This window comes from Macaca mulatta, chromosome 3 (genome assembly GCF_049350105.2).
Source record: "Macaca mulatta isolate MMU2019108-1 chromosome 3, T2T-MMU8v2.0, whole genome shotgun sequence".
NCBI classification, from domain to species: Eukaryota; Metazoa; Chordata; class Mammalia; order Primates; family Cercopithecidae; genus Macaca; species Macaca mulatta.
The window spans coordinates 19,855,397-19,876,025 of NC_133408.1; the positions used below are offsets into that span (position 1 = coordinate 19,855,397).

Below are 20,629 nucleotides of genomic sequence, written 5' to 3' on the forward strand. Positions count from 1 at the left end.
TTTTTAATCTACCAGTTCATGATGGCTTTTATTGGTTGACTGGATTATTTGGTAAAATACAGACACTCATAAGATTAAGAAACAGAATTAGAATTTATCATTAGGTTGTAAGCATTATGTCATGATTTAGAATGTCATGGACATTCTCATTACTTCCTGTATTCATCAGGACTCTTTAAAAAATCTGAACCAATAGGATAAAAGAAAATATACATAGCTACATACCAATATAAATATATGTGAGTATATATATCATACACATACACACATAGCTATAAGATTTATTAGAAGGTTTTGGCTCATGTAATTATGAAGGCTGAGTCACCCATGATCGGCCATCTGCAAGCTAGAGACCTGGAAAAGCTAATGGTGTAGTTTCAGTCCCCATTTGAAGGCCTGAGAGTCAGGAGCACCAATGGTATAAGTCCAGTCTAAGGGCAGGAGATATCTGATGTCCCAGCTCAAGCAGTAAGACAGAGAATAAAAAGATATTACCCTTCCTCCACCTTTTGCTTTATTCAGGCCCTCAACCGATTGGTCCATGCCCACACTCATTAGGGAAGGTCATAAGCTGTATTCAGCCTACAGATTCAAATGCTAATCTCATTAAGAAACACCTTTACAGATACGTACCAAAATAATTTTAGGCCAATATGTGAACACCACATGAGTCAATCAAGTTGACACATAAAAAGAACCATCACGTCTCCTTACCAATCATAACATCTTCTCTTGATAATTGCCCTGTTTTTTCATTCAAGTGTTTGCACTTCCTTCTCATACCTGTGTTTTATGGTGGAGCTTGTGTCAGAACTGAGCCAACTGGCATAATACCAGTGAGAAGCCACTGAACTTCATCAAAGCTCAGCGAATGAAACTGGGAAAAACATTTCTAGAATTGCACACTCTTTATTTATACATTTTGAAGTGTTGCAAGGTATAAATGTAACTCCTGCTGTGGTTATCTCATTCCTGAAAAGAAGGAAGCCAGCCTTAGTGTGAGCCTCTTTGAGGAAGGCAGAGTAGACTAAATGAAGAATCTTTGACATCAAATAAACAAGCACAAGCCTTTGTACTCCTCTGTTAGATAAGCCAGTAAATTCACTTCATTGTTTAAACTAGTTTGAGTTACATTTTCTATTATCTCACATTTGAAGAGTCTTAAGTAGTCTTAAGTATTACACAGATCATTGTTATAAAATGTCAAAGCAAGTTGTCTCTTTCAATAAGCAGTTGCTTCTATGGCGTGTTTGGAATGGCTCGGATGAACATTCTTTAACAAAAATAGCTCTTCTTCTGGTTGGTCAAAGTACAGAAATTCCATAAAGGCACTAAATATTCAGATGGGTCCTGTAATAGAAACAGAGAACAATCTTGAGAGAATGAGCACAAAGGACTGGTATGTTTTGGTGGGTGGAACTCCAAATTTAAATAAAACCATTTTATTTCACCAAATTCTATATACTCTTGGGCAATGAGGAACTTGGCTGTTGCTGAGAAGATTGCTGGTGCCACCTGGGAACATGGATAAGAAGGATGTATGGGTCCAAACTAACACAAGTTGTGTTTATCTCAAAAAGTGGCCCATACACAGATATATAATGCTTAAAGTTGAAGATAGTTGGGAAACTGAAACAGAAATCAACAAGTTGAGATATTTGTACTAAAGCTTTTTTTTTTTTTTTTTAAATGTGTATACCTTTTTAGATCAAGGAGTGTGAAGGTAAACTGGTACCTTTGCATCTAGTAAAACAGAATAATTTGGTTTGAGCATCATTTAAAAAGTAAATTGAAACATTTGTAATGAAGTCCCCCAAATATCCTTGCCTACCTCTTTTGAAAGCTCTCATTCTCAATTACGATTATGAATTCCAGTGAACACTGAGTCAGGGCTGGAATTTTGCTCTTTTAATTCCTTGGTTTATTTAAGTATAATTTAGAGAAAGGCCAGACTACTAAACTTTTGGTCTCAGTAAAAGAATGTTGTTTATGACTTGACCATGCCATGCCTATTAACTGCTTCCCTACTTTAACTAATAAATTTTCACTGCATCCACCAACCTAACGGAAAGCTCAAACTTCACGAGAAGTACAGATTTCAAAGGTCACGTGAGCTTGTTACAAGTCAGGAAAAAGACTAAATGGCCTATGAGCACAGGATTTGAGTCACACTTGATTTTTTAACTTTATGTGGAAAGCAGTATTTAGAAGTTCCCTTTGAAATTATTTATCATGCTAGTGCTTGGAAAGAAAGAAAAAAATGAACTTACCAATGAAAATCTTTTCATCTATTACATATAGGGAAGAAATAGATAGGTAATAGATAAAACCAAAGTTCTTAAATCCAACTCTCCTGACACATATATTTTTAAAATGTACATACATAAATATATACATTAAAAATATATGTACAATTATTTAATACATATTTAATGCTAAAGAAGGCTCTCAAATGTTTTATTTTATGAATTTTTAAATAAAATACCAGGTATCACTAAACATCTCATATCAGTATTTTTCCTTTGCTTTTATTACATCATTGTGATTAGTTATGTTCAATAACATTTTAGTGTACCATAAAATTAGATCCAATGTGGCAATATTTCCTATGTTGTGAAAATATGAATAGCTTAAATAAATACTAAAGTATAACTACATATTCTTTAGAAAAATAAATATGCTTTTAGAAGTTTTAAGTGTTTTTCATTAAATTCCAATAGTTAATCAACATATTCTGTGTTTACATTTTTAATTCTGGTGCATTGGGTTAAATGACGATATATGTAAAATATGGATAGAGAAACTTTTTCTGCAAAGGGAACAATAATACATCTTCCAGCTTGGGAGTCTATAAGGTCTCAATTGCAAATAAATTCTGCTTTTTCAGCTTTGAAAGAAGCCATAAACAACATGTAAATAAATGGGATGGCTATGTTTCAGTAAAACAGTATCTGAAAAAAAGCTGTGAGTTGGATTGGACTACAGGCCAGGGTTTTGCTGACTGCTGATCTGGGTATATAAAATCCATAGTTTACTAATTTTCTAACTGGAAAAACATACTCAGCCTGCCTTCAATGCAACATAATTATTTATTACACATTCTAAAAATCTACATACATATATATACATATAGATTTATAATTTTCTAATGTCTTTCTAAAAAAAGTAATACTGCAAAGGGCAACTCGAATTACCCCATCACTATAAAATAAAGGTAGGCATGCCACTTTTTTATAGCTAAACATATGAAAATAAAAGAATAAAAGAGTAGGTTCATGAAATCCACATTCATAATAATATTTCACATTATTCTATTATTCACATGGAAGAATTCTATTTGCAATAAGGTTTCTATAGCATTTCTTTTGAATCTTTGGGCAATTCCAGGATAGTTCATGTTAATGCAATCAATGTGACTATATCTTAGGGTTCATTTAAAAAGTCTTGTGTCTATTCACTTGATAGTCATGAAGTTTAAACATTAGTATCAATGTAATATTATTAATATAAACTTGTATTAAAACTACCATAATGAAAATATATTTAACGAATGCAATGTTGTTTTATCTTCTCTATTATATTTTGCTATCAAAATTAATAATATTAAAAAGAAAGTGGTTTCACTGTTAACTCCAATATGTAAAGAGATCGGAAATTGTGTACATTCTTACAATACATAAAACTAAACAAACTGAAAATTAATAACTTTTCTTGGACTCATCAGAGAAACAAGATTACAGAGAAAACCACTACCCTGAAATTCAAAGAAATATGAAATCCAAGAGTCTCAACTAAGATCACTTTATCTGGGGAAGATGTTTCTGTAGCCATAAACTGGTATGAACACGTGAATGGTAATAATGAGACATTCCTGGAGGCTGACTATAGACTAGTTTGGGAGTGAGATACTCCTGCAAGTCACAGTCTAAGGGTTCCCTACACTTTTATGGGTTCAGTCTCCAGGAACTGCACCTACTTCTTATGGTGAAGAGTCAAAAAATCTTCATATGTGGCTCTGGAAGGGATAAAGAAAAGGAACCATTGTTAAATACATGTAGAATGACTTTGACAGTGAAGGCCTCTCCATGGAAAAGTGTATTTGCCCTACTCCAGCCCATTCTAGTCTTCCTATTTCACCTAATGGAGAAGTAAATGCCAAGAAATAATTGTGAAGGTGAAATACCAACTAAAATACTGAGATTTAATTATCATATTATGGAAAACTTATCCTACCTCACACCTTACCCCAATACCAGCAAGGATCCAGGTTACCAACAGTGGATTACAGAAAAAATTGCTGCATGGCAAAGATTTATCTGATGATGAGTTCTTCGCAAATCTCAGAGACAACAGGGAAGACAAAATCAAACAGACTAAAGAAATTTGAAGCTTCTGGTACCTATGCCTATGGCACACAGTAAACAAAGCTCAATTTTTAGCCAGATCACCATAAACCATTTCACTAAAAGACTATTTATCTCAGTTCCTGTTACCCAATACTTGAGGTTTAAATTTAAACAGAAAATAAAAGCATGATAGAAGGCAAGAAAAAAACCCCACAGGCTGAAAACATAAGGCAAACATCAGAAACAGACACAGATATGACACTGATATTGAAATTATCAGAGAAGGAATTTAAAATAATTGTAATTAACCCATTATAAGCTCTAATGGAAAAAAACTGACATTGTAAAAGAACAGGTAGCTAATGTAAAAAAGATATAAAATTAATAAAGTAAAAGAAAATGATAGAAGTAAAAATCACCAATCTAAATGAAGAATGACTGATTAGCTCATCAGCAGACTGGACACAGCTGAAAAAAGAATCTGAGTTGGATCTTGTGGCTATAGAAACCTCCTAAATGAAATGTAAACAGAAAAAAGAAACTAAGAATATAATAAAAAGATAGAATATCTAAGAACTGTAGGACAAGTTCAAAAGATATAATACACATAATTGGAAAAACAAAAAGAGAAGAAAGAATTAAATAAGATAAATTTAAAATGAAATTGGCCCAGACTTTAAAAAATGGGTGACTGTATTAGTTTGTTCTCACTCTGCCAATGAAGCCATACTCAAGACTGAGTAATTTATAGAGGAAAGAGGTTTAATTGGCTCACAGTTCAGTATGGCTGTGGAGGCCTCAGGAAACTTACAATCATGGCAGAAGGGGAAGTGACACTTCCTTTTTCACATGGTGGCAGGAGAAAGAAGAATGAGAACCGAGCAAACAAGGAAGCCCCTTATAAAATCATCAAATATTGTGAGAACTTACTACCATGAGAATAGCATGGGGGAAACCACCACCATAATTCAATTACCTCCCACCAGGTCCTTCCCACAACACATAGGGATTATGGGAACTACAATCCAAGATGAGATTTGGGTGGGGACACAGCCAAAACATATTGATGATAAATACTAAACTACAGATCCAGAAAGGTCGGAAAATTTCAAGCAGGATATACATAAAATTGTATATATAGGCATAATGTATTCAAACTTCAGAAAACCAAACAAAGATAAAATCTTGAAAAAAGTCAGAGGAAAACAATAATACTATAGAATAATAGGAATAAAAACTATATTAGATATTAGAAGTGATCCAAAAAGAAGATGCAGTGAATTACTTAGTGTATTTAAAGAAGGATGTTACCAAGTCAGAATTCTTTATCCAGTAACATTATGCTTCAGAAACAGAGAAAAAAGCCTTCCTCAGAAAACAGTACTAAGAGAGTTCATAATTATCAGATCTGCCCAATTTGCAGAAATGTCAAAATAAAATTATTTAGGGAGATTAAAATGCACACAGGTCAGATAGTTAATATCTATATAAAGAAAAGAGGAATGGCGGTAAATGAACAAATAAAGTTAAAATACTCCTTTTCATTTTTTATCATTTTTAATAATAACTTTAAAACAATAATAGGAATCATGCATTCCAAAATTTTAGCATATACATAAGTGAAAAGAATCATAGTAATTTTATAAAGGGTGGGAGGGGTAATTAGAAATATTTTGTTGGAAGTTATCTGCACTACATGTGAAATATTACTCTCTCATTTGAAGGTGGATTTTCAGTGGGTAAAAACGTATTATATATAAAGAACTCTATGGCAACAGTAGAGTAATTAAAGCATTTTAATACTTTAATTACTAGAGCATTTTAAAGTATAATTGACATGCTAAGAGAAGAAATAAAATGAAATCATATATAATGCTCAATTAAAGTCAAATAAGGCAGAAAAATAGTATGGCAGGAAAGAAACAGAACAAAGGCAATGAATATCAAATGTCTACAAACATGGTAGATGTTAATGCAAGTATATTAATAATCACTTTAAATGTTAATGGTCTAAACACGTAAATTAAAAGAAAAAGATTGTCAGAGTGAACAAAAAACAAAATAAGCCAACTATATGTTGCCTACAGGAAATCCACTATAAATATAATGATCCATAGAAATTAAAATTAAAAGAATGGAGAAAGATACACCATGCTAACAATAACTAAAAGAAAGCTGAAAAAACTACATTGATTTAAGACAAAGCTGACATCAGAACAAGGGAGTATTAAACATAAAAAGGAGTGTTGAACAGTGATAAAGAAATAAACTCTTTAAGATAAGTTATTTATCTTAAAGATAAATAATATTTAGCATGTCTGCGTTTAACAACAGAATGTAAGAACTGAAAGAACTACAAGAAACAATAGATGAATCCAACTATTTGTCCAACTAACAATATAACTATTGTTATAGTTAGAAACTTAGTCTGTTCAGGCTGCTAAAATAGTAATACCATAAACTGGGTACCTTATGAATAATATAAATGTATTTCTCACATTTCCAGAGGCTGAGAAGTCCAAAATCCAGGTTTCAGCAGATATGTTGTCATGTGAAAGCCCCCCGCCCACACTTCTTCCTGGCTCATAAATAGCCCTCTATTCAGTGTATTTACATGGTAAAAGGGTAAGGGAGGTCTCTGGAGTCTTTTATAAGGGCACTAGTCCCCTTTATTAGGGAGAAACCCTCATGGCTTAACCACCTCCAAATTGACACTGGGGATTAATTTTTAACATATGAATTGTGGGGTGGGAGGCCACAAACATTCAGTCCATAGAAGAGACCCCAATACCTTTGTATTATTAATTGATAGATTAGACAGGCAAAAAGCCAGTAAGGGTATAGTTGACTTTAACAGTAGTGTTAGCCAAGTTAATTTAATTGACATTTAGAAAGTACTCTATCAACAAACAAGATAATACGTGTTCTCCCATAGCTCACAGAGAACATTCACCAAGATAGACTACATTGTGGGCCACAAAACACAACTTAACAAATTTAAAATAACAGAAATAATGCAAAGTATTTTCTCACATCACAATGAAATCAATTAGAAACCAAAAGATAGAGACCAATTCGGGAGGCTGAGGCAGGAGAATGGCGTGAACCTGGGAGGCGGAGCTTAGCCACCGCACTCCAGCCTGGGCGACAGAGTGAGACTCGTCTCAAAAAAAAAAAAATAATTAGAACAGAAATTAAGAAAGTTGAAAACAATATATCAATAGGGAACATGAATGAAAGAAAAATTTACTTCTTTGGAATTATCAATAACATTGAAAAAAACTCTAAGCCAACCAAGAAAAAAGAGTGAGGACAGAAATTGACAACAGCACAAATGACAATGATGTCATAGCTAGTGATTCTGTAGTTATTAAAAAGATAATGAAGAAATACTACAAACAACGCTACGCCTACTAATGTGACACATTATATAAACTGGACCCAAATTACTAAAACTTGTGCATATAAAGAAAAATGACCTGAACAGTTTTATATCTATTTTTAAAATTGAGTAAATAATTAATAATCATCAAAAAAGCACATGATCAAAGTAATTTCACCAACACTGAAGGAAAAACTAAGATTTTTTCACATTATTTTCCAGCAAATAGAAGCACAGAGATTACTTCTTAGCTCATTCTCGGAGACCAGAATTATTGGAGTGCTAAAATCAGATGAAGTCATTACAAGAAAGGAAAACTACAGAACAAAATTTCTCATAAACACATTTAAATATTCTCAGCAAGATATAAACAAATAAAACTCAACAACGTATTAAAAATTATGTACCACAACCCATGATATTTGATTTATACTATGTTGATTCTACATTTGTAAATCAATGTAATCTACTACATCAACAAGCAAAAGTAAAAAAAGTATGCGATCATATCAACTGATGCATAAAAAGCATTTGATGACTATACTGCCCAAAGCAATCTACAGATTCAATGCTTTTCCTATTAAATTACCATTATCTTTTTTTTACAGAATTCGAAAAAACTATTCTGAAATTCACACAGAACTAAAAAGAAGCTGAATAAGCAAAGAACTCTAAGCAAAAAGAACAAAGCCGGGGCGTCACATTACCCAACTTCAAACTATATTCTAAGCCTACAGTAACCGAAACAGCATGATACTATACATATACTATACAACCAGACACATAGACCAATGTAATAGAAAAGAGAACCGAGAAATAAAGCCAGATACCTACAGCCATAATCTTCAACAAAGTTGACAAAAATAAGCAATGCAGAAAGGGCTCCCTATTCAGTAAATAATGCTGGGGTAGCTGGCTAGCCATATGTAGAGAAATGAAACTGGATCCCCACCTTTCACCATATACAAGCATCAACTCAAGATAGATATTGTTTTTTGAGGTTTTACATCTTAAGATGGTTTTATCTTAACATGTAAGACCTCAAACTGTAAGATTCCCAGAAGGAAACCTAGGAAACTCCATTCTGGACATTTGCCTTGGGAAAAGATTTATTACTAAGTCCCCAAAAGCAATTGCAATAAAAACAAAAATAAACAAATGAGACGTAATCAAACAAAAAAGCTTCTGCACAGCAAAAGAAACTATCAACAGAATAAACAGGCAACCTACAGAATGGAAGAAAATATTCAAAAACTATGCATCCAACAACAGTCTAATATCCAAAATTTATAAAGAACTTAAACAATTGAAGAAGCAAAAATCAAACTACCCATTAAAAACGGGCAAAGGACATGAAGAGACACTTCTCAAAAGAAGATATACAAATGGCCTATAAACTTTTAAAAATGCTCCACATCACTAATCATCATGGAAAATCAAATCAAAACCACACGTGATACCATTTCGCTCCAGTCAGAATGACTATTATTAACATAAAAAACCAGTAGATGCTGGCAAGGCTGCAGAGAACAGAAGACGCATATGCTGTTGGTGGGAATGTAAACTAGTTCAACCACTGTGAAAAGCAGTTTAGAGATTTCTCAAAGAACTGAAAGTAGAACTACCATTTGACCCAGCAATCTCATTACTGGATGTATGTCCAAAAGAAAACAAACCGTTCTACCTAAAAGACACAAGCACCCACATTCATCACAGCACTATTCACAATAGGAAAGACATGAAATCAACCTAGCTGCCCATCAGTGGTGGATCAGATAAAGGAAATGTGGGACATATACACCATGGACTATTACATCGCCATAAAAAAGAATGAAATCATGTCCTTTGTAGCAAAAATAGATGCAGCTGGAGGCCATTATCATAAACAAATTAACTCAGGAACAGAAAACCAAACACCACATGTTCTCACTTATAAGCGGTAGCTAAGCATTGAGTACACATGGATATAAAGATGGGAATAACAGACATTGGAGACTACTACAGGGTGGAAGGAGGGAGGAGGGCAAGGATTTAAAAACTAACAGTTGGGTACTAAGCTCAGTACCTGGATGATGGGATCATTCCTACCCCAAATCTTAGCATCATGAAATATACCTAGTTATTAAACCTGTATCTGTACCCTCTGAATCTAAAATAAAAGTTGAAAAGAAAAAAAAAATGCTTCTTACTGCTGGAATGAGAGGTGACAGGTAACCAAGGGGAGGAGGCTAGAATGATCCATGTCATAATGAACTGGACTTGAATACATCAATATGAACTCATGTTTAACTTAATATGGGTACAGATGGTTACATGAATAAATACTTGTAGATATGTATTTACACACAGGTTACTATCAACACATATATATTTCTTTTGCTCTCTCACCTTAGAGGTCCAGAAGCAAAGATACCCCAGTGGAAATGAGCACACCTTATATGTAGATCTTCATTTTTAATATTAATCTCCATTTAATAAAAGAGAAACAACAACAACAAAACCAGGACTTTATAAATGACTGATTTCAGGACTAGACCAGGAAACATACAAGATCCTCCTGGAGCATTTTGTAGTTACAGAAATTAAGAAAATACTCAACACACAGACTAATGGTGCAAGTATATCAAAGAGACATAAAAACCAACAGAAAGAACATCCAATGGTCAAGGCTGGAATGAAGAACAACAGAGTGAATAGATTAGAACCGGTTTATACCCCAAAGTGTAAAATTAATATCCACAGGTCCATAGTTTTAGAAATAAATGACCAAAAAAATGGGGAAGAAAAGGCAAATCTCTCATGCTAGAGAATTTCAAGTAATTTATGTTGTTATGCTCCCCTCATGGAAGTGTTACATAATTCCCCACGTCTTCAGTGTACGCTGCTCATAGTAGCTTCCTGCCATAGAGAAAAATATGGGAGGGAGAGTACTTTTACAATGGATAAATTTGACAAGTGCCATTTCAGCGAGGTAATGGGATGATATCAACAATGGTAAGTCATGTCGATAATGTGAACCACTGATATGGTGTTATGAAAACGGACACATTACCTCCGTAGTCTTTTATCTGGGGAACGTCTAATCCTAGTCTAATTATTAGAAAAATACTAAATTCCAGTAGAGGGACATCCTACCACATACCTGACCAGTATTTCTCAAGATTTTCATAATCAATTTTCAGAACCAAAACCAAGAGAAGTCTGAGAAACTGTCACAGCCAAGATGATTCTAAGGAGACGTGACAGCTGAATGTTATGTGGTTACTAGATGGGATCCTGGAACAGATAAAGATCATTAAGTGAAATCTAAGAAAATGTGAATAAATTACAGATTTTAGTTAATAGTTGGTATTAGCATTGGCCCATTCATTGTAACAAACACATCCTCCTAGTATAAGATGTTAGTAATAGAGGAATCTGGATTTGGGGGTTATGAGAACTCTCTGTTTTATCTTCATAATTTTTTTGTAAATTTTTAAAACAGTTCTTAAAATTTACTAGAAAAAGAAAAGCATTAATCTATGTCTTTTATTCTCAAACTAATATTTCAGACTATTTAAGATTTCACAGTGACGAACATTCACAAATAGTGTCATTTCGTAACAGTTGAATCATCTGGTGTTTGTGTTTATTATTGATGCTCGGTTTAACATTTTCCACCTTCAACATATGTCTATATTCTAATTAAAATAAAAGAAGTCTCAAAAATTTAGGCTGCCACAAAAATGCTAGTTCATGATATTGACAAGCAGGTTTAGTATACTAAAGTAACCCTATTTTATATGTCGTTAAGTTTCTTCAAACTAAGCCTAAGGATTTTTATGATTAAACATAAATCACATTCTTACATTGCTCTCTGAACTACTTGAATATATGTAATGTTTATTTCTGTGCTTAAAAGTTAGACTGAGTGCTGTTGTGGGTCTGCTGATTAAATCTCCAGGTCTCACACAGAGTAGATTTTGTAGCTTTTCTATAAAAATTAGACCAGTAGTAGTGAAAACCAGCTCTGTTTAATATAGCAATAAATGTTTTTCAATGGTACTCCTTGTGTCTTACAATACTACTCGATATTTGAAAGATTTAATGAAACAAAGACTAAATTATTCACATTTGGAGATGCCAGGGCAGAAAAGGGAAAAAATAAGCCTTTATATTCTCACTAAGTACTTGTTACTCTTGGTAATGAGATTTTCATTGTCAGTAGTGGTGCCAGTGAATCCAATGTTTTTGGCAGTGAAATTCCTGGTGCTGATAATGGTAACGGTAGCGATAATGATGATATTGGTGTTGCTGCTATTATTTGAATAATGTTTGTGCTGGTAGTGGTGGCGGTGGTGAAGGTGGTGTTGGTGGGGTTGATGATTGGTGTTAACAGTGGTTGATGCCAGAGTCGATAGTGGTATAATTAAAAATGTAAAACAGACCAGCAAAATCTTTTGCAATTCTTTCAGCCATGTAATCTAAAAATCTCTGAGAGATTAACCTTTTAAGGTAAAATTCATGGCTGCTAAAGTAGTTCTAAGATTATGGTTATTGGCCATAGCCATTTGCAAACAGGCTTTTGAAATTCCTTCACAGCTGTACATTGTTTTCAGTGGCCTTAACCAATAATGGCCATCATGACTACAAATGCAAGGTTCATGTGCTCTCATTTTCTCCTGGCATTATTCTGATATTTGACTTACTACTCCATTGCAAGATATTGGGGATATAAAATAAAGCATGTTACAATTTCCTTTAGGTACATTTATAGTTATGTTTTTAAGCTTTGCATGTGTATCTTGGAGGAGAAAAAGAGAACTAGTCCACTTAGACCGTTGTCGAAAATGAAATTCCTTTCAGTCTAGAGTGTTTCTCCAGACGATAATTAACTTGCAGGTGTGCACCACCACAAAATTCACAAACACTTGGTTAAATAAATATATAGTGATATTAAAGCTTTTCTACATGTAAGGGGAAAGGATGGTAAGGGGGGTTACTACAGGACATGAGATTTAAATGGTAAATACAATAATAAAAGGAAATGTAAACAAAAACAAATTTTGGATTAAAATTCAACATCTAAACTTTTGAAAATCGATATACTATTGAACACTGAGTCTTTCTTATTTCAGTAGTAAAATTAATTGCTCTCAAACTTGGATAAACTTAGAAATCTTTTGAAGATTTTTTCTGCCTATTTATGGCATCTTATGATTTAAAGTAAACTGGAAATAATAGCCAATTGATTCCAGCTGATTCTTTTACTTGTCAAGAATTTAATTACTATCAAATAAAGTACATTTTGTACATTACACTACATTTTTGTTCATTTATCAAATACTTAATGATACTAAACATATGCTACTACATCTCAGAAATATATTGCACAGGGCTCTGACTTTCTGTACTTTCTCACACATTTTGGCCAAGTTTTGGAGTCTGATAATTTCACATTTTGGCCCCACCCCTTATGTAATCTAGGGACGTTTTTACATCCTTTCTGTGACTCACTTTCCCTACCTGTGAAATGAGCCTACTTCAACTTACTCTACTAACTTGTTGGGAATGATACAACATAACTATGGAAACTATTAAGATGTGTAGAACATCGTATGCACCTTAAAGACAGCTATCCCGTTATGTTAAAAAGAATGGCAGAGAAATTTTAAAATAAGCTGCATTAAGCTGTGTATAAACCACTAAAGTTTTTATTCTAAAACTCAAGTTTTATTCTAAAGCTCAGCTATCCCCTTGTATTTAAAAAAAAAAGGCAGAGAAATTTTTAACTAAGCTGTATTAAGCTGTGTATAAATCACTAAAGTTTTTATTCTAAACTCAAACTTTAATATGGTGTTATGGTAATACCGTAATAAATAGCTTTGTGTGGCTTCCTGCTCATCTGTTAAAGACGATCAGAACTCATGATCTGGCCATGGCCAGCTTCCCTTCCAGAAATCTGTTGGCCCCTTTAATCCTGCCACATTGAAATGTTAACAAGCACTTGAACCTCTGTAAGGGGGATCCCCTGCCCTTTTCCTTGGAGATAACCTTTATTTCCATTCATCGTTTGTTTGGCAAATCCTCATTTTGTAATATCCAAGTCTTTCATGTTTCTTTATAAGAAATGTGCTTCCCTAACTTTTATTATAACTATTCTTTGTGCATTAACATTTTAACACTTGTTATACATTAATATGGTAAATTTTATATGCAAAATGAAGATAGTAATAATTTCTACCTCAGAGTGTGTGATAATAAATGAGGAAGAGCTTGCAAACTCTTCATCTTAATGATTTTACATTGTAAGTGTTTAAGAACTGTTAGCCAAAAGTTTTTTGTGTCTATTTTACACTCATGCTTATATTTCTTATGCATGATAAAATATATAATATTTTATAAACTCTACAAATACTGGAATAAAAGAAAAATAGCAAATATTAATTTAATCAATAATATAAATCACAAAAGACAGCACATTTTGCAAAAATAGCCTTTGAATGAATTCTACAACTATAAAAAATTAATATATAGGTATTAATTCAGTATTTACAAAATCAAATGGCTATGTAGAATATTTTCTATTAGTATTATTGGCCCCAAATATTTTTATGAATCATATAAAGTTTACGTTTTAGTAGTTGGAAATTCTAAAGACATTGAGATAGTACTTCTTTAAGAGATTTTCAGCATGTTCTCTAAATGTGCTTCAGATTGGATTTGGATGGCAGATTGCATACATATCTCTGCCTCAAAACCTTGAAATTTCAAAAAAATTGTAAAATACATATTATTCCATGATAGTGCTGAGAAACAAGTAACTATGTCATGAAAGGAAATACTGAGGTGTTTCTGGAACATAGAAAGCAGATGAGAAAAGAACAAATAAACTATAGCCTAAAACTCTTCAAAGACGTAATAGGAAGGCAAGAGCAGATGGAGAGTACCTCAAGCTCTCAAAGATACTAGAACAGGGGGGCTCCGGATGCCATTTTCAGGGAATGCAATTAAGTTAGTGTTTCACTATTAATCCAGCCTAATTCCCTAAACCATTCCTACATCACCCCTCAGTAGGAATTGATTGATTACCATGAAGAATAAATATAATCTCTTTTTACCCAGGTGAGTTCCCAACTTCTCTGAAAGTGTCACCCCTATACACACACACACACACACACACACACGTATAAATTTCTCTGTACCTCTGATAGTCTGTGAAAATGTACCATGGTAGTTCACATAAGATAAAAGCTATGTACTTTTATTGATTTCAAAGTGTTAAAGAAATTAGATCAGAGGCCCTTTGATACAATAGATTTACATTACTAGCCAAAATCAGCTACATTAATCAATCTGTGGCTTATACAAAAAGATAATAAAATACCAAGAACACAGCTAGGCAGGGAGATTTAAAAAAAAAAAAATCTCTACAAAGAGAATTACAAGACATTGCTCAAAAAATCAGAGAAGACACAAACAAACATACGAACAAACAAAAATCTCATGCACATGGATAGGAAGACTCAGTATCAGTAAAATGGCTGTACTTTCCAAAGCAATATAGAGATTTATGTTATTCCTATCAAACTACCAAGAACATTCTTCACAGAACTAGGAAAAACTATTTTAAAATGCATATGAAACAAAAAAAATAGAACCTGAATAGCCAAGGCAATGCTAAGCAAAAAGAACAAAGCTGGAGGCATCATGTTACCTGACTTCAAACAATACTACAAGGCTACAGAACGCTATGGTAGTGGTACAAAAACAGACACATAGACCAATGGAACCGAATAGAGAGGGCATCAATAAGGCTGCATATCTCTGACCGTTCGATCTTCAACAAGTCTGACAAAAACCAGCAATGGGGAAAAGACTTTCTAGTCAATAAATGGTACTGGGAAAGTGGCTAGCCATATGTACAAGAATAAACCTGGACCTTTCTTTAAACCATATACGAAAATCAACTCAAGATGGATTAAAGGCTTAAATGTAAAACCCAAGACTATAAAAACCCTGAAAGACAACATGGGCAATACCATCCTAGACATAGGAATAGGCAAAGATTTCATGACAAAGACACCAAAAGCAGTTGCAACAAAAGCAAAGTGGGGTCTAATTAAACTGAATAGCTGCTGCACAGCAAAAGAAACTATCAACAGAGTAAACAGACCACCTATAGAATAGGATAAAATATTTGCAAACTATGCATCTGACAAAAGTCTAAAACCCAGCATCTATAAGGAATTTCAACAAATTTATAAAACAACCACATTAAAAAGTAGGCAAAGGATAGGAACAGACACCTCTCAAAAGAAGACATACATGCAGCCAGCAAGCATATGAAGAAGAGTTCAGCATCATTGATCATTAGAGAAATGTATATCAAAACCACAGTGATTTGGGAGGCCAAGGTGGGCGGATCACCTGAGGTTAGGAGTTTGAGACCAGGCTGGACACTGTGGTGAAATGCCAACTTTACTAAAAACACAAAAATTCGCTGGGCTTGGTGGCTCATACCTGTAATCCCAGCTACTTGGGAGGCTGAGGCAGGAGAGGAGAAACACTTGAATCCAGGAGGTGGAGGTTGAGGTTGCAGTGAGCTGAGATTGCACCACTGCACCAAAGCCTGAGCCACAGAACAAGACTCAGCGCAAAAACAACAACAACAACAAAATAATGAGCTGCTATCTCACACAAGTCAAAATGGCTGTGAATGCCTATTATTAAAAAGTCAAGGAGGTCAGGGCCAAGATGGCCAACTAGAAGCAGGGGCAACCAGAGAATCCCATCAAAAAGAACCATAACAGCATGCGAATCCTGCATCATCAACTGGGGTATCCAGGTTCGTCATCAGAACTGACTAGGTGGCTGCTGTGACCCACAGAGAGGAAGGAAGAGCAGTGTGGTAAGGCCACCCACCTGAGAGCCACACTGGGCAGGGGAGCCTCCATCCCCCAGTCAAAGGAGGCGGTGAGTGAACGTGCTACCCAGCCTAGGAAACCATGCTTTCTCTGCAGACTGCAACCCACGGATCGGAAGATCCCACTTGTAAGCCCCTGCCACTAGGGCCTAAGGTCCCAACCATGGAGACGCACAGATCCTCAACATCCACTCAGCTAGAATCTGCTTAAGCTTGCCAAGTACCTAGGGGGAGAAGCAGCCAGCACCACAGCTAAGACTGCTGTCTAAGCCATTTGAGTTCCTTAGGGGAGGAGTGGCAGCCAACATTGGGACTGCCCGCTGCCTAACACACCAAGCTCCCAGGGTTGGGAAAAGGCAGCAGCCATCTCTATAGTTCCAGGCCGTGCTTTGCCCATGCTGGAGCCAGGGAGGCTGGACGGCTTGGTCCCAAAAGGTATTCCCCACAGCCCAACACACTGGCTGTGGCAGACTGTGGCCAGAGTGCCTCTTCAGGCCTGATCTTGACCCATACCTCCTCACTTGGTGGGGCCTCCCTGCAGGAACTCCAGCAACTCCAGCCAGAGTCTCAGGGACAGAACTCTGATCTCCCTGAACCTTAGCTTCTAGGGGAAGGGGTGGCCGTAGTCTCCATGGACCAGTAGATTTAGTCTTTCTTCCTGGTAGTTCTGAGGAATCCAGGCAGCCCAGATAAGTGGATTTATCCCCAACACAGCACACACCCTCCACCAACGGACAGCTGAAGTGCTTTGTTAAATATGTCCTGCTCCCCATGCCACCCAACTGGCTGAGACCCTCCAACAGGGTTTGTCAGACACTCTATATGGGAGCGTTCCTGGTGGCCTCAGATTGATACGCCTTGAGTTTAGAGCTCTTAGAGGAAGGAGCAGGCACCCATCTTTGATGTTCTCCAGCCTCCTTGAGTGACATCTCCTGGCACGGGAGCCAACCAGATGAACAGGGCCTGAAGTGAACCCCCAGCAAACTGCAGCGGCCCGATAGAAGAGGCACCTGACCACTGAAAGAAAAGCAAACAAACAGAAAGCAACAACAGCAAAAGTCCCCATAAAAACCTCACCCAAGCAGCCTCAAAGATTGAAACTAGATAAACTCATGAAGATGAGAAAGAATCAATGAAAAAATGCTGAAAATGCAAAAGGCCAGAGTGCCTCTTACCCTCCAAATGATTGCAACACCTCTCCAGCAAGGGTGCAGAATTAGACAAGGGATGAGATGGTCGAATTGACAGAAGTAGGCTTCAGAATGTGGGTAATAACAAATTCTGCTGAGCTAAAGGAGCATGTTGTAATCCAATGCAAAGAAGTTAAGAACCTTGATCAAAGGCTACAGGAGCTGCTAACTAGAATAACCAGTTTACAGAGGAACATAAATGATCTAATGGAACTGAAAAACACAGCACAAGAACTTCAAGAAGCATACACAGGTATCAATAGCCAAATCATTGAAGCAGAAGAAAGAATATCAGAGTTTGAAGACAATCTTGCTGAAATAAAGCATGCAGACAAGATTAGAGTAAAACAAATGAACAATAATGAACAAAAATTTCTAGAAATATGGGACAATGTAAAAAGCATAAACATACAATTGATTTGGAATACCCAAAAGAGACAGGGAGAATGGAACCAAGTGGGAAAAAACACTTCAGGATATTACCCAGGAGAACTTCCTCAACCTAGCAAGACAGGCCAACATTCAAATTCAGGAAATACAGAGAATACCACTAAGATACTTCACAAGAAGATCAACCCTAAGACACATAATCATTAGATTCTCCAAGGTCAAAATGAAGGAAAAAATGTTAAGGGCAGCCAGAGAGAAAGGGCAGCCAGAGAGAAAGGCCAGGTCACCTACAAAGGAAAGCCCATCAGACTAACAGCAGACCTCTCAGCAGACCCCTACAAGCCAGAAGAGAGTGGAGGCTTTCAACCCAGAATTTCATATCCAGCCAATCTAAACTTCATAAACAAAGGAGAAATAAAATCCCTTCCAGAGAAGCAAAAGTTGAGGGATTTCATCACCACCAGGCCTGTCCTGCAAGAGCTCCTGAAGGAAGCACTAAATATGGAAAGGAAGAACCAGTACCTGCCACTGCAAAAACATGCAAAAATATGAAGACCAATGATACTATGAAGAAACTGCATCAACTAGTGTGCAAAATAACCAAATAGCATCATGATGACAGGATCAAATTCATACAGAACAATATTAACCTTAGTGTAAATGGGATAAATGTCCCAATTAAAAGACACAGACTGGCAAATTGGATAAAGAGTCAAGTCCCATCGGTGTGCTGTATTCAGGAGATCCATCTCATGTGCAAAGAGAAACATGGGCTCAAAGTAAAGGGAGAGAAGAAAATTTACCAAGCAAATGGACAGCAGAAAAAAAACAGGGGTTGCAATCCTAGTCTCTGAAAAAAACAAACTTTAAACCAACAAATACCAAAAAAGACAAAGAAAGATACTACATAATGGTAAAAGGATCAATTCAACAAGAAGAGCTAACTACGCTATATATATTTGCACCCAAAACAGGAGTACCCAGATTCAAAAAAACATGTTCTTAGAGACCTACAAAGAGACTTAGATTCCCACACAATGATCGTGGGAGACTTTAACACCCCACTGTGAATATTAGACAGATCAACAAGACTGAAAATTATCAAGGATTTCAGGGATTGAACTCAGCTCTGGATCAAGTGCACCTAACAGACATCTACAGACCTCTCCATCCCAAATCAATAGAATATACATTCTCAGTGCCACATGACACTTATTCTAAAATTGGCCACATAGTAGGAAGTAAAACACTCCTCAGCAAACTCAAAAAGCTGAAATCATAATAAACAGTCTCTCAGACCACAGTGCAATCAAATTAAAACTCAGGATTAAGAAACTCACTCAAAACCACACAACTATCTGGAAATTGAACAACCTGCTCCCGAATAACTCCTGGATAAATAATGAAATTAAGGCAGATATCAAGAAGTTATTTGAAACCAATAAGAATAAACAGACAACATACCAAGATCTCTGGGGCACAGCTAAAGCAGTGTTAAGAGGGAAACTTATAGCACTAAATGCTCACATCAGAAAGTTAGAAAAATCTCAAATCGACACCCTAACATCACAATTAAAAGAACTAGAGAAGCAAGAGCAAATGAATCCAAAACCTAGCAGAAGACAAGTAATAACTAAGATCAGAGCAGAACTGAAGGAGATAGAGAAATAAAATCTCCTTCAGAGAAACAATAAATCCAGGATTTGGTTTTTTGGAAAAAAAAAAAATAGAATGACTGTTAGATAGACTAATAAAGAAGAAAAGAGAGAAGAATCAAATAGACAACAATGTAAAATGATAAAGGGGATATCACCTCTGACCCCACAGAAATACAAACTACCATTGGAGAATACTATAAACACCTCTATGCAAATAAACTAGAAAATCTAGAAGAAATGGATGAATTCATGGACACATACACCCTCCCTCCCAAGACTAAACCAGGAAGAAGTTGAATCCCTGAAAAGACCAGTAACCAGTTCTGAAATAGAGGCAATGATAAATAGCCTACCAAACTATAATAAAGCCCAGGAACAAGCAAATTCACAGGTGAAATCTACCAGAGATACAAAGAGGAGTTGGTGCTATTCCTTCTGAAATTATTCCAAACAATTGAAAAGGAGAGACTCCTCCCTAACTCATTTTATGAGGCCAGCCTAATCTTGATACCAAAACCTGGCAGAGACACAACAACAACAACAAAAATCTTTAGGCCTATATGCCTGATGAACATCAATGCAAAAATCCTCAAGAAAATACTGGCAAACTGAATCCAGCAGCACATCAAAAAGCTTATCCACCATGATCAAGTCGGCTTCATCCCTGGGATGCAAGGCTGGTTCAACATACGCAAATCAATAAACATAATCCATCACATAAACAGAACCAATGACAAAAACCACATGATTATCTCAAT

General features: G+C 35.5%; 1 long non-coding RNA gene across 3 annotated transcripts in view; it reads right to left on the bottom strand.

Moving 5' to 3' along the window:
• Nucleotides 1–271: 271 nt before the first annotated feature.
• LOC144340131 (uncharacterized) overlaps nt 272–20,629 on the bottom strand; it is a 322,018-nt gene continuing 301,660 nt past the window's right edge. For all 3 annotated transcript variants that reach the window (XR_013415852.1, XR_013415851.1, XR_013415850.1), the window contains one exon: nt 272–1,350. This is a non-coding gene — a long non-coding RNA (uncharacterized LOC144340131). The remainder of the gene's footprint in view (nt 1,351–20,629) is intronic.